Genomic DNA, 15,457 nt, shown 5'->3' with positions numbered 1-15,457 from the left:
TAGAAAAAGTATTCCTCTCTCGTTCTCTTTTAGATCTAGAAATCTTTTATGGTATCAGAACGATTATTTTCTTTTTCTAGAAGTGTCATGGCTGGTTCATCATCCTCATCCACCCAATGGAATGCGATTGCAGCCCTTGCCTCTGTTAAACTCAACAGGGATAATTATCTATTACTGAGCAGTCAGTTAAAGTTTGTTATAGAGTCTCAAGACCTCGTTCAGTTCATTGACGGGTCATTTCCACCTCCTCTTAAGACCATTATAAAGGATAGCAAGAGTGAAGCCAACCCAAAATTTGCTATATATAAGAGATCTGACAGATCGGTCTTGATTTGGATTAAGGCCACTGTTTCAAAACCTATTTTGGGGCAGATTGTGCCAACCAAGTCTGCTCATGAAGCACGGAAAACGTTGAAGAAATCCTTTGGTTCTCATTCTCCTTTGAGAATAATGCTATTGAAAAAGGAGCTTGCACTTCAATTAGAAAAGAAATATGAATATGCAAAACTATTTGGAGGGAGTTAAGTTTCTTGCAGACACATTGTCTTTGGCAGGGCATGAAGTGGTCGATAGTGATCTTGTGATGGATTGCCCGTGGAATAAGAAAGTTTTATTACTCTTATAAGTGTTGGCTTTTCGAGTGTCTCTATCTCATTTTTAGAGCTCTTTGATCTTCTTCTCGCTCAAGAAAAAAGACTTGATATTCCCAAGTCAACAACGGCTGAATGTAACAATTCTGTCCAAGTATGACCACATGTACAAAAACAAGTTGCTTTCAATACTTTTCAAGTACGCGGAAAATGACGAGGTAATTTCAGAAGTTCGGAAGGAGGTCATTTTCAAAGACCAGAAATCGATTTCAATCTCAAAATCAAACTCAGTCACGTCATGGAGATTCAAACAACATTGGAGGAAGCAGAAATCATTCTTGCAACTCCATAGTTTGTCAATATTGTGGGAGGAAGGGCCATTCACATGCTATGACATTTTGTGTGCTTTTTCAGCAATGAACTTGCAGGAATCCATTGATAAATCTTGGTATCTAGATTTAGGGGCTACTAACAATGTTGTCAACAATGATGAAATGATATAAGAAAACATATGGCGGACCAGACAATATCATGATCGGTAATGGTTCAAGTCTCTCTATAAGCATATAAGCAATTTATTAGTAAATTATACAAGAACTTCTTTCCATCTTAAAAATGTGTTTTCATGTTCTTAAGATAGCTCATAACCTCTTAAGTGGGCAAATTTACATCAAAAAATGATTGCATTTTTCAATTTTCACCACAAGACTGGTTATAACAGATCGGCAGACAGGCAAGGTTCCTTTTCAGGGGCCAAAGATGCATAACGGTCTCTATCCTATCAACGCGACCAGATCAAACAGAGATCAATTCTCAACCAAGTAAGTAGCGTTTAGTAGTTGGTGTCTAGCAGGCATCAGTAAGGCTTCAGCATCCTTCGACCTATGGCATCGGAGGCTTGGTCATGCAGACAAGAAAATAATTAGTTTTCTTAATTTTAGTCATCCTATTTCAATAAATTCTCATATTTCAAAAGAAGTATGTCAGTCTTGTCTTTTGGGAAAGGCATATAAACAACCATTTCCAAGTTATGAATTTTGTGCCTCAAGGCCTCTTGAAGTTCTTCATATGGATGTATGGGACCTGCCCCAATTCCATCTCGAGAAGGCTTCAGATTTTCCTTGCTCATAGTTGACAACTGCTATAGATTTTCATGGTTGTTTTTTCTTAAAGATAAATCTGAAGTTGTTGCTTGTTTTAAGGAATTTAAGGTATTGGTTGAAAAGCAATTAAACATTGCTATATATTTGATTCAATCCAACAATGGTAAGGAGTTCGTGAATTCTGATTTATTTTTATTGTGTGAAGAACATGAGATTCTCCATGTTTTCTTGCTCGTACACTCCGGAACAAAGTGGTATAGTCGAACGAAAAAATCGCCATGTCCTCGAAACGGGATTGAGTATGATTTATGATGTTGGTCTATCTTATAATTTTTAGGTAGATTCATTTTGAACTGCTATCTATATTATCAACCGCTTATCTACTCTTAAATTGAAGCGAAAATCACCATTTTACATGCTTTTTAAAAAGGATCAAGATGATGCTCATTTTCGAGTTTTTGGGGCTAAGTGTTATCCACTACTGATGCCAAAAATGATTCCAAGTTTCATCTGAAGACTACTCAATGTATGTTTGTGGGCTATGCTGGTCACTATAAGGGGTACTTGTGTTGTGATGCGAAGCTTATGCGAGTCATTATCTCTCAGCATGTTATTTTTGACGAAGTTAATGAACAAGAGGGATCAGCCAAAAATAAGGATCTTTCGTATGAGATTTTGTCTTTTTGAATGCCAAATATAATTACAGACTGTTTTTCTAGGCTAGACGTCCAATTTCAGGCCTCACCGCTAGCACCATCTTACACGGTCTTACAGGTCATTCCTTCAACCTCTATGACAGGACTCCCTCCACCTGCTCACACTACTGTCTCTTTCTTACCTCAAGGAAATTATATTGCAGACACATGAAAAACCTTCTGCCACCTCTTATACCCCTAATCAGCCTACATGCCAATTGCCAACCTCTGCATTGATCTTAATGGATGCTTCTACACCATCGGTTCCATCAGAAATGCCTAGAGAACCTGCAACCACTCAAGTTGAACTCATCAACCGGCCTCTCAGTCACTCCCATCCAATGGTGACCAACTCCATGATGGGTTCTTTAAAACCCTAGGTCTTTACTGCTATCACTAAGCAAGAGGAACTAGGGTCATTCAGAGAAGTTGTTCATTCTAAGTGTTGGTGTCAAGATATGCAACTAGAATTTTCAGTACTGTAGAAAAATAAAACATGGCACCTTGTACTGCCTAAACCTGGAATTCAATATCATCTGGTCCAAATGGGTGTATAAAATTAAATGTCTCCTTGATGGCTCTATTGCACACATAAGGCTAGACTCGTGGCTCATGGTTTTCTTCAAACTGCTGGAACTGATTATCAAGAAACATTTAACCCCACTGGCAAACCTACTACTAGAAGGGTATTACTTTCTTTAGCAGTTCATTTTGGTTGGCCTTTAAGGCAACTTGATTTTGACAATGCTTTTATAAATGAGTATCTTTTGGACGATGTTTATATGGCTCAACTAGAGGACATTGAAGATTAAAATTTCCCCCATTTTGTATGTAAGTAGACAAGGCTCTGTATGGGCTCAAGCAAGCCCCGCGTGTGTGGTATCATCGCCTAAGCTGCTATCTTCGAGATATTGGATTTAATGTTTCTCAATCAAATGCATCGTTGTTCATTTACTCCTGCGGCTCTCGCCAACTATATCTCTTAGTCTATGTTGATGATTTGATCGTCACCGGATCTGCTCCTCACCTTATCTCGCAAGTCATTCGGCAGCTTGGATCTGTCTTTTCCATGAAGGATCTTGGCCCCTTGGCATATTTTCTCGGCATTGAAGTCAAGCGAAGACCAGGGGAACTATATCTATGCCAACAAAACTATATTGATATCATTATTCACAAAGCTTAAATGGATAATGTCAAACCTACGACATCTCCCATGGTGACCCCTAAAGTTGATAAAGTTCATGATGACTCTTTCTTTTGGGATCCTAGTGTGGTTGGAGCATTACAATATGCCACACTGATTCGTCCAGACATTGCATTTGTTGTAAATCGTGCATGTCAATTCATGCACTCTCCGAAGTCTATTCATTAGACAATGGTTAAAAGGATTCTCTGGTACTTAAAAGGAACAAGTCATTATGCTATTCGCTTGACTCGATCATTGTCATTGCAATTAAGTGTTTTTGCCGATGTGGATTGGGTTGAAAGCCCAAAAGATTGGAAATCAACTGGGGGGTTTTGTTGCTCTCTTAGCTAACAATAGAATCTCATGGGCCTCTAGAAAACAGTGAACAGTCGCTCTGCCAAGCACTGAAGTTGAGTACAAGTCTTTAGCTTATGCTGCTGTTGAATACTATGGTTAAAATCTCTTTTCAATGAGCTAAATGTTCTCTCATCAAAAGCACCAATCTTATGGTGTGACAATATAGGGGTCCTATATCTAGCATCAAATCCTGTATTTCATGCTCAAACAAAGAATGTTGAATTTGATTTTCACTTTGTTAGAGATCATGTTCATAAAGGAGAAATTCAAGTGAACTTTATCATGACCAAAGAACAATTAACAGATGGAATGATAAAGGCCTCTGGAGGAACTATGTTTAAACATTCCCGGCACAATCTCAACGTTGTGGAACTTCCGTTTGGCTTGCAGGAGGCTGTTTAGGAAAGAATTGAAGCTGATACCATTAAAGTTGCCAAGAGATAAATATCATCATATCTTGTATTTTAGGATAGTAAATTTCAAATTTATCTCTTTCCCAATTTCTGTTGTAATGATTTAATTCTCTATATATCATTTGAGAGATATCATTAGAAGGTGATATACCTCGTGTATCATCAACAATGAAAGCGAACATAGAAAAAGCGTTCCTCTCTCGTTCTCTTTTAGATCTAGAATTCTTTCAATGACACAAAAAAAAAATGGCAGAAAATGGGTGCTGGTCCAGCAATTTTCAACGTTCATTGCAATTCACCTTAGAATTCAAGTTCAGGGTTTGGGATCAATGTCAATAACTCGGATTGAAATTAGATATATACTTTACCATATCTGGTTTTTCAAATGTATACTTACCTGGATTTGGAGACAAATGAAGAAAATTTTAAAATACATCCGAATTTGAAATGAATTTACACATCCAAATTCGTTCTAAATCCAATTTTGAGATTAACATTTGAATATGAACCCGACTTTGCAATTGAGCCAGACTGCTTTATGGACATTAATTTGTTGTAGGTTTGAATTATATCCGATATGAATTTGATATGAATTCGATTTGGGTATTTACTTAAATTTAGATCTGTTGAATCTGATAGGACATCATTTCTGAAAATGAACTCAATTTCTTAATTGGATATCAATTTTTTTCATATTCAATTTGAAAAAAAAAAAAAAAAGACAATTTGGTTTTGCATAGGCTATAAATTGGATTTATTAACATGCCTGTTTGGGGATGTTCGCACACACACGCTCATGCGTGTGCGCACACACACAATACATATATCAATTTCTGTAATTAATGAAGTAGGGAAGTACGTGTAGAACGGATCCTGTACGGATGTACGTACGCTATGGTTAAGTTATTTGTGGGGAATGGAAGAGGGCCCGCTAGCTCCGTTTGGCTCGCTCCAGGAAGGCCGATAACTGAAGGGGCAAGAGGTTGGCAGGGTCAAGACCAGTTAGAAAGAAGCCGTATTCGTGGGGCCCCGCCCAAGCGCTGAAGTACATTCACCAGGGTCTTGGATGGCAACCGAGTGTGAACGATTTGGATTTCATTCGGACGTGAATAGTTGCCATGCAAATTTCAAAACCAATTTCTCATCAAATTAACAGAGAAAATATCCCTGGCGCGCCATGGAAAATTTACTGATACATCATTAAAGAGACCCCTCAACGCATAAAATATTTATATCTTAGTACAATGTAAGTAGCTAATGTTTTGAGACGTGAACTGAATACAAATAAGATAAGGTGGTTGACAATACGTTTGAAGAATTGTACATTCCCCAATAGTTTCAAAGAGACCAACTTATTGAAGAATGTCTATCACTCTACATGATTTTTTGTATATATGTAGTCAACGTAAAAATATCACGGTCTATTTATGTATGTATCTGCATAAGAATATATTACTTTCATTTTCTTATATAAGATTTTAGTTTTTTATTATTTTTAAATATATAAAACATCCTAGTTGATGGATGCTTTTGCAGCATAGGTCGGCCGCTTAAGTCCCGAAACAGCCCTAAGCCCCTTCTTTTAAGTGGTGGATTTTCTCCTCCCACTGCGGATCCATTTAAGAGTTGACGGAGCCAAGGAGGCATGAAAGATATATTTGCTTAATTATTTTTGTGGAATGAATCAGCACAATAATGCATGACTGAAGAGTTTCAGTGCTCATGACGTTCGCTTCGCAAATTGAAAAGCTGCTTCGCACTACTGATAGACTACGAAGATGCCAAAGGCGCTACTGAGTTTCGCAACCTGCCTCACGAGCACTACAATAAACAAAGCCCGGCCAATATTCATGCACTTGCTTTCTCCCTTACCGTTCATGATAATGCTCAAAAGTTCGTTGCATGCAAAATTCTACCTGAGGAAAAAAAAAAGAAACCCATATGTGAGAACTAATATGAAGAGAACAAATTTAGGGGGCGTTTTGTATATATAAAATCATGGAAATAAAACTGTGACGACTTACCAAACATGTAAAGGTACAATAATAAGCAAATTAACATGTACGACGATACTAGAAAGAAAAAACCAGCTTGGAAAAAATTATTAAGTTGGTCACTTATATATGTGTGTGTGTGTGTGTGTGAGCGGACACACATTGGAAACATTGAGCCTGCAATAGTATGCTCGTTTTCTAGACATGAAAAGTAATGCGAAAACAGTAAATTAATTAATCATGCTGAATGATTTCGACAAAACGACTTTTAAATATACTTCCCACAACATGCTTCTAAGTCCCCACAGAGTAGCATGACATTATTATTAGAGTTGATGAATTGATGCAAATTTCCATGTTTAGGACATGGCTGACGTATTTTTCTCAACGGGTGGAACTTTGGTCGGAAGTAGAGCTTTTCATGTCTTTCTTAAAAAAGCAAAGTAAATTCAGTCCCTTGCGTATTTATGAGTCACATACTATCGTGATCTAGAAGGATTCATAAAATTAGAAGAACTGTTCTTGTTGGACGAAATGATGCAGGAGTACGTGGAGACACACACATATATATATATATATATGATTGGTAGATACCAGACCATTTTGGTAAGAGATAAAAACCAAACCCTGTGTTAAGAAATGTTTTAAGCAATGAACCCTCTAACATGTTTTAAACAGTAACTTAATATAAACCATGCTTTAGTTTAAGTCATTTTTGTTAAAAGAAATTGATCCTGTCAAAATTTTGATATTATAAGACCCGTTCATTCTTTATTCATAAAAAAAATTATTTAAACTAAAAAATGACTAACTTAATATATACATTGTTAGATTGTAAAGAAATATCTTAATAATGAATTTTTAATGGGTCTGGTTTTCGGTTTTGACCCACTTATATATATATATATATATATATATACACACACACATTAATGCACACTTTTATATACTCAAGAAGCTTTTAGAGGGTCCTTCCATGGGAAAGGCTGCTGGAGAGGTTAACCAAACACAACCACTTTGAGGAATTGCCTACACAATATCTAATCCATTAAGGTCTAATAATTCTTCTACAAGTATCGATCGTATGACTTCTCAACTAAAGTATCGCAAGCACGTCTATGCGGCACTGCCTTCCCCAAAAGCAGCCTATCACCATGCTAGCGCCTCCAAATTAAATTAGAACCTTTCAACCAATTGAGGGGCAACACTTGCTATTCCCCTTCCGACACACTAAATAGGTCTTTTACTTAAAATAAACGTGTTAACGTGCTTGCGATTGCTTATTTATTTAAACATACTTAGATTTAAATTATTAATCAAAATATGTTAATATTTATCATAAAACTTTTAATATCATAATAGTAGTTTATTTTGTTTGGAACCTCAAACGGGTTTCTTATTAATTGTTGCATCACATTTACAAGGCTAAATTATGTAAAGAAAACAAAAATAACTTTTGTTATTGTGTTGCTTGTGTTTGTAACATACAAATGTCAACTATCACTAATATTGACTCTCTAGTATATCTTACTTTTCTCTCTTTTTTTCATCGAATGTGATTTTATATGTAAAATTAACAAATAAAGGTCTAAACCTTATTAGGATTGTGATTACAAGCATGAATTACATATACAGAACGTGGAATCCTCTGGCCATCAGAACATCCATCCAATTGGATTTTCCTTGACGCCATGCATGGGGTTGGATGGTGATTAAATACATCGCCTCCGATGCAGTGCCGGTGCCAAGTCCCACATAGCACCTTGCGGCGTCGGGGTGCAGATTTTTTTTTTTTCTGAAAATAGAGACTCTCCGATCTAAAAGATTGAATGATGTCTATTTGGCGTGTTTCCTGTGCCAGACGCATTGTGTAGGGAATCATGTATATATATATATATAAGATCAATTGCATTTTGTGAAGTTATCCCATTTCGGGACTAGCTTTTCAGGTCCACTTATCCTTTTCTAACAACGCATGAATTTTAAGGCGAAGAAGAAGGTCGTTGAAAAGAAAAGGAAAAAAAGTTCGAGAAGAGGTTAAATGTGAGTGAAAAAGGCAGCAATGTACCCACATATACATCCTCCATAGTTTTAAAAAGTCAATTAAAACAATTGGCTAGTCATCTCATGGATGAACGAATCCATAGGTTGTAAAAAAACAAGCTTCCATTCATGCTACAAACTTCAAAGGGCATTTAGATGGCACCATCACGTAACCCAGCATTTTTGAAACATGGTTTCATAGAAACTAGGTTTTTGATGAGATTTCGTGGTCATTGAACTCTGCTTGTACTCTATGGGTTCCTTTGGTAGTTGCAACGTCCTTGTAAATTTGAGTTCAACAGACTCGAGCTTTACTCAAACTCACTCGGCTAATCTCGACTTGACTTTGATTTGTTTGTTAAACAAGTCTGAGTCTGAATGGAAAGTAAAAATCGAGCTTGAAAATGAGCCAAGTTTTTGTTACATGAACTCAGAGAGAAGTTAAAATATAGACTGGATTTTTTATTTGGTTACACGTGTTTCCTGGTGTCTTCTTAGTTGTTGCTGTTCAAATATTAGCTCACTGTTTATGAATTATTTAATTTTTGAGGTATGTATCAAATTCAATGAATTGAGTATGTGATGACCATCTCGGTTGCACCAATCGACGCACAGATTTAACCATACTTTTGTTTATTTCTCATTCTGTTAATTAAGCAAAACTCAACTGTCCAATTCACCAGATGATAAGCATATGAATTTGAAGAAATAGGTTGGTGCATGGTTGGAAGCTTAAGTTTCTAGATAAGCTTGAAATCGAAAGGTTTAACAAAGTAACTCGATCGAGTGGGCTGCACACACCGGGGACCGAAATGAAAATTTTGTTTGAAATTTACATGCCCCTATATTATAAGCCACCCTTTATTTTAATTGGGACAACTTATTATCGATTTTGTGACCCTCGACTGCTGTAGCGCAAACGCCGTTACGTTCGTTTTGAGATTTACCATGCATATATACCAGATGTTTGAGGGCTGGTGGGTTCCTTCCTTCTTCCTTATGTGCTATGTATATATACACACACACAAAACAAACAAATAATATCAATAGTAGATCATTAATTTCCATCTATCATGATGAGGCAACAATCTTTGCAGAAAGCAATTTAATTTGTTTGTAGAACCTAATTCCAGTACTGATTCTTTGATACTTGCTTAGAGAGGCGAGTTAACCTTTTTCTACCACAGAAAAGGTGATGGGAGGCTTTTCTTATCCTGTACGGCAAGTACATATGCCCTTCGGCCTTCACCTTTTGAAAATTAACGAACTAATTCCGACGATGTAAGAATATTCAGGAAAAGGGCAAATTATTCAACGTGTCTCAGTACAACAGTAAGCGTGATTATTTATCCTTCTAGTTCGCAGCTTTATGCGTACCGCCTGCGTGCGATGCCTTTGCTTGAGCAAACCATTTTTTCTTTAAATGTAGGCCCGCCAATAGTGACTCGCCATATGGATCTTCTTTGGGGGCTAAGCCAAGTTGTTTGGTACATGCAATACAGCGCAAACTTTGTGGATCAATGCACTTTCATATGCTTGATTGCTTTATCTAATTAAATATTAAAGGTGTTTTTTCCCAACCGATCGACTCCAAAAATTATGCCCGATCAAGCGAGTGTGATCTTAATTAAATTCCACTTCAGCAACACTGCCTTCAAAATGACGTTCAAGCTTCATTTTCTTCCTCCACTCATGGGGCTAATAATCAACTTAATTATATTCTCGCCAAGAAATATAACTTTCTTTGAGGTTATGTTTTCCAAATTTGAGCCGGACCATATTTTCTACAGTTGAAGATGCATATGTCCTTGTGTTTGTTTCATCGGGGGATCTGAGACTCGTAGAGATTCATTCTCTTCTTCATCTAACTTTAAATTCATAGTTTTTAACGTGTAGCATGAATTTTAGAGATGCTCTCGAAACATGCTTTTTTATGCATCTTTGGATCTAAGATTCGATACTATCAAATATAACCTTAATGACACAATAGCATTAAGATTCGATGCTATCAAATATAACCTTAATGACACAATAGCATTGCAAGTTGAAATATTTTAAAGGGTCGTATCCCTGCAAGTTGTATAAAGTGATAGTATAGTTGTTAAATGGGATAATATAGTTGTTGAAAAAGGTACCCCTAAATCCACAGATCCCAGTCCCGTCACTTCTCTACTTTGAACTTGTTCATGCACCTTTTACCAGTTTTTTCGTCATAAAAAAGCAGATCTCGTCTTACTAGTGCGCATCAAGGCCTCATCACACATAAGAAAGTCGTGGTAGCAATAACAACAAAGTCTTGCAAATATTGGATTTTATAGTTTTCAGTGGTTTAAACTTTTTCGGAATTTTCTATTAAGAATCTAAAGATCGAAAGGCCGATATACCAACCTGTTTCCTTCTTTAAGCCGTGTCAAACAAAATATCCTGACTAACAAGCCAAGCTAGCCTTTTCTACCTCCAAGAAAAGGTAAAAACGGAGAAGACATTTTAATATATCCTTCTCTTTTTATTCTTCCGAGGAAACAATGGCTCTTCTCGTTTACACTCATGGTCGACGAAGTTGGAATGGTAAGAAATAAGACAGGCTTTGACAAGCTTCTAATTAAAGGAAAAAGCAGATGCCAACAAAGCAATAGGCGGTTCTTTAAGTTGGAAAAGGCGTAAAGAAAACTGAAAAATTAATAAACTTCTAAAGAAAAAGGAAACAAACGGACGATGAAGTAATACGCGGTTCTAGATGAAAGAAAAGAAGAAAATGAAGTTTAGGGATATAAAAAGCGGGAAGTTAAGTATGATGGCATAGCATAACAAATATTCATTATTCCCTTTGTTGTTCTGGTGGGATTGTCTTGGAAGCATATAACTTTTCCTTCTTCTTTTTTGGATATGGGAAGAATAAATTAGAAAACAAGTATCTAGCCATAAACCAAATCTCAAGTAGAATGTGAACTTTTGGGAAGCTGAATATGATGCCTTACCATCGTCATGTTCCTCAAAGATACTTTCGCATATGCACTTGCCAACTAAGAGGCACTAACTACCGCTCTTTAATAAATTAAATTTGTCTTGGTTTTGGAATTCTGTGACCCTTTAAAGAGGCAGCCCCAAGATATGCCCTTTTGCAAACTCGCATAACCATTGTACGTAGCATTCTCTGCCGTTTGATTGCTCCTGATTTAAGAGTATCAAGATTTGAAATCCATGGATTGCAGCAGACCTTCTTCGCTTGGACCTTAAATGAGACCTTTTATCAATGCAAAAAATGAAATAAAGACTTCAACTGTGGATCCTAATTAAGTGATATGACCTATGATTGTTAGTTTGATGAACTTTGAATTTTAGCACAGAACTTTGCCGCATCAAATCCATAGATCTGAATTAATCTAGATGAATTAATAATTACCAAATGTCCCCTAAGAGTGCCATTAATTTTCTCCATTAATTGAAACAAGTAGTTCAAAATTTGATTCTTATATAAAAACCCATAGAGGAAGATTACGAAACCTAAACACCTAAATTACAAACTTCTACATCAAATTAACAAGGGAGACTGTCGATACAATTATGTAATGACTACTTTTGGTAGCGGCTGCAATATACACTGGAGAAGCATGTGAGCGCCATCATCTTCCTGTAGTGGTCAAAGATCACCAAATCAAAAAGGAATTTTAAATTAAAGGGAGGGTTGTAAGTCCCACAAGTTGACATAACTAGGGCCGAGTTATGTGTGCCACCCCAATGCACACAACAAGCTTACACTGGAGGTGGACCCTATTATGTGTATGTCAAGTTTTAGTATTGACCTTAGTAAATGAAAAGGTATATGTCCATATTTAATTGAATGTGCTTATAAGGTGGTCCATACTACCTATATGTAAAGTTTTAGTAATGACCTTTGAGCATATTTACCTCAATGCCTTTGCATTGCACAGACATAACATATACGTACTTAACATGAGTTCCTTCACGCCGCATGCATTATTTCACCCAAAAAAGGAAGACGATCAGGAAGAAAAAAACAAGAGAGAGGTTTTTGCTGAAGGAAGGAAGGAAAGCAAAGGTTGCTGGTGAAGAAACCTTCGCATTGAAGTAGAAATGGCGGGAATGGCAATAGAAGGAAAGGGGTGAGTACAGAATGATGTCACTATGGTTTTTTATTCATTGATGTTAAATGACAAAGGCAATGGCTTCTACAGGGCCTTTTTTTTACGGTTGGACATTTAAAGAAATCAAATGAGCACTCCTGAGGAACTGAAGGCAAAGGTGGTGGAAGAGCTTAAAAAGAAAAAAAAAATGTCAACGCAATAGGTAGTGAGTACATCCCAGTTCATGTGATAGATAATGTTGCAAATGAAATAACGAGTGCATCTCAGTTCATATGGTAGATAATGTTATGATGCAATGGGTATGAGATAGTTTGCTTGAGATAACAAAATCATAGCATAACGATGCGTGAGATAATGACTTCAGAGGATAAGTTTATGCATCTGAGTTTATCTCATTATTTCATAATCATTCCTCTCATTATTGATCGATAGAATGAGAAAAGACACAGTGTACAAAGTAAGTGATAAGTAAATGGAGATGAAATAATATGATCATGTAATGAAAGGAATGGTTATAAAGTAATGAGATAACAACAAGTCTACCTCGAAGGCCAGGAATGTTAACAAGAGAAAGAGATGACAATGTTTCTACAACAGATAGAGTCAACTAAATAGCGTGAGATAAGGTCCGATCGACACATTTTATGGTGAGATAATGTTGAATATTATTTGATGGAAGGTATTTATGTGTGAAACAAATAATTCTTGAGATAATGTTAAAATGTTATTTGATCGATGGACTTTATGCAGTGTAGATGGCACAATGCATAAAATATCTACATCATCATATGACAACAAACAAGAGACTAAGTCCCTCTGCGAGGAAATGAAGTATCCCAAAGAGCATGCTATTTCTATAGGAATGGAGTTTGGAAGATACCGAAGAAGATGGACCTACTATAGGATTGGATTTTCCTATTGTAGGAATGAAGTTCGAGATGGAGGATCCTCAAGAACATGCTTCTGCTATAGGAATGGGGTTCAATACGAATGACACAACATACAGTTTCTGTCATTGTTATGTTTTTCACCACAGTTTCAATGTAAGAAGGGTAGGATGGAGAGAAACACACAAGGCATGGTTGTGCAAAGGTCATATGTTTGTTTGAAGCAAGGATAGAAGAGGTTAGGTGTAACCAAGCACATGATCAATACAAGGTGTGGTTATCCTGTCAGATTTGGAGCTTCAAGGCATCCGAACGGAAAATATTGTATTCGCGCATTTACGATTGAATACAACCATCCATTGGCACCTTCTCGCATTGAGCTGCATGTTGAAGTCACGCAAATTGTCATTTTCGCATGCTGAAATAAGTGAGTTAGTGAATGGTGCAAGTATACCGCTAAGGAAGGCATATGACCTGTTTGTTAAAGTAGAAGGTGGTCATGAGAATGTTCTGTTTACATGTATGGATAATAGAAACCACTTGAGGAGAAAGGGAACAGAATCGATGAAAGGAAGAGAAATTATGACACTAGTCGACAGAAAAGATTAAGTTAAGACATAATACAGCACCATTCAGATGGACGATGATAATTATGCTACAAATGTCTTTTGGGCAGATTCAATGTCTAGGTTAAATTATGGATGCTTCAGTGATGTGCTTATTTTTTACACAACTGTGAAGGTCAAAACCCACAGGTGGCCCTTTCCACAGTTTGTGGGGTGGCATTTTCGGCAGTGCATTCTGCTGTCATCAAATTACTAAGACATTTGAGTGCTTGTTCAAGGTATTCATCAAGCCCATGAACGGGAAACACCTCAAAGTTATATTGATGGATGGTGACAGTACAATAGTAGCTGCAGTATCCCTCATATGGCTAGAAGCACATCATCATTTGTGTTTGTGGCATATATTCCAAAATCCATCAAAGAAAATACGGCATGTAATGAATGAGAAAGCTGGCTTTAAGGAGACTTTGACAAATTGTGTCCTTAAGTGCGAAGATGGTGACTCATTCTAATATATGTGGACACAAATGATTAAAACATATAACCTACAAGAAAATACATGGCTTCAAAAATTGTACAAGGACGAAGAAAAGTAGGCATTGGCATATGGAAGACAATACTTTTGTATATGCATGATAAGCACACAGAGATTAGAGAGCATGCACGCTGTATTGAAAAGGAGATTGTTCTTTTGCTTACAAATATCTCGATTCATGGAACACTACAACAGATTTTTGGATAGTCTTAAGGATTGTGAGCTTGAAGAAAATGTCAAAGCATTTGTTATACACCAACTGCATTTGAATGGTTCAAGGAAGAGATCATTCAAGCGACTAATTGTGACATAGAATTAGATGCACAAAAAATCAACTTGGCACATATATCTTGTGATAAAAAGAGAGAGAAAGTTGACTAAGATCAATGATGTGTTTGTGACCTATGACATAGAAACATATGATGACGAATGTTCTTGTAAGAAATTTGAATTTAAAAATATTTTATGTTGTCATGCTCTAAAGAATCTCGATCGAGAGAACAATCGATAACTGCCAGAGAAATACATCCAAGGTAGATGGATCAAAAATTTAAAGATGAGTTAATGAAGATTTCTCCCTAAATTTCTTCCTATGATGGCCATAAATCTCGCAGCCTATTCCACTACCAGCATTTGTACAGGGTATTGACATCTGTTGCAGATATGGCAGCAAGAAACGACCAAGCTTTTGAATATATGATGTAGTTGACAAACATAGTTATAAAGAACCTTTTGAATCTATGTTGTGACAGCAAGACAACAATGAAAATCCAGCATGAAGCAATATGCCCCGTCACCACAGACCCCCTAGAGACAAAGAAAAGCCATGGTTGTGCTAATATAGCGTTTGATAATGCCAAGATGAAGTTTGTAAACTACGAGGGCAGTAGTCTACCAGTCTCTAATTTCAAGAGGAAGTCATATAAGAGTTTGCGTAAGTCAAAAGTGCCCTAGAGAAAGAGGCAGGACTAGAAAAATCAAA

This window comes from Nymphaea colorata, chromosome 4 (assembly GCF_008831285.2).
Source record: "Nymphaea colorata isolate Beijing-Zhang1983 chromosome 4, ASM883128v2, whole genome shotgun sequence".
Lineage (NCBI taxonomy): Eukaryota > Viridiplantae > Streptophyta > Magnoliopsida > Nymphaeales > Nymphaeaceae > Nymphaea > Nymphaea colorata.
Note: the sequence above shows the minus strand (reverse complement) of the source record.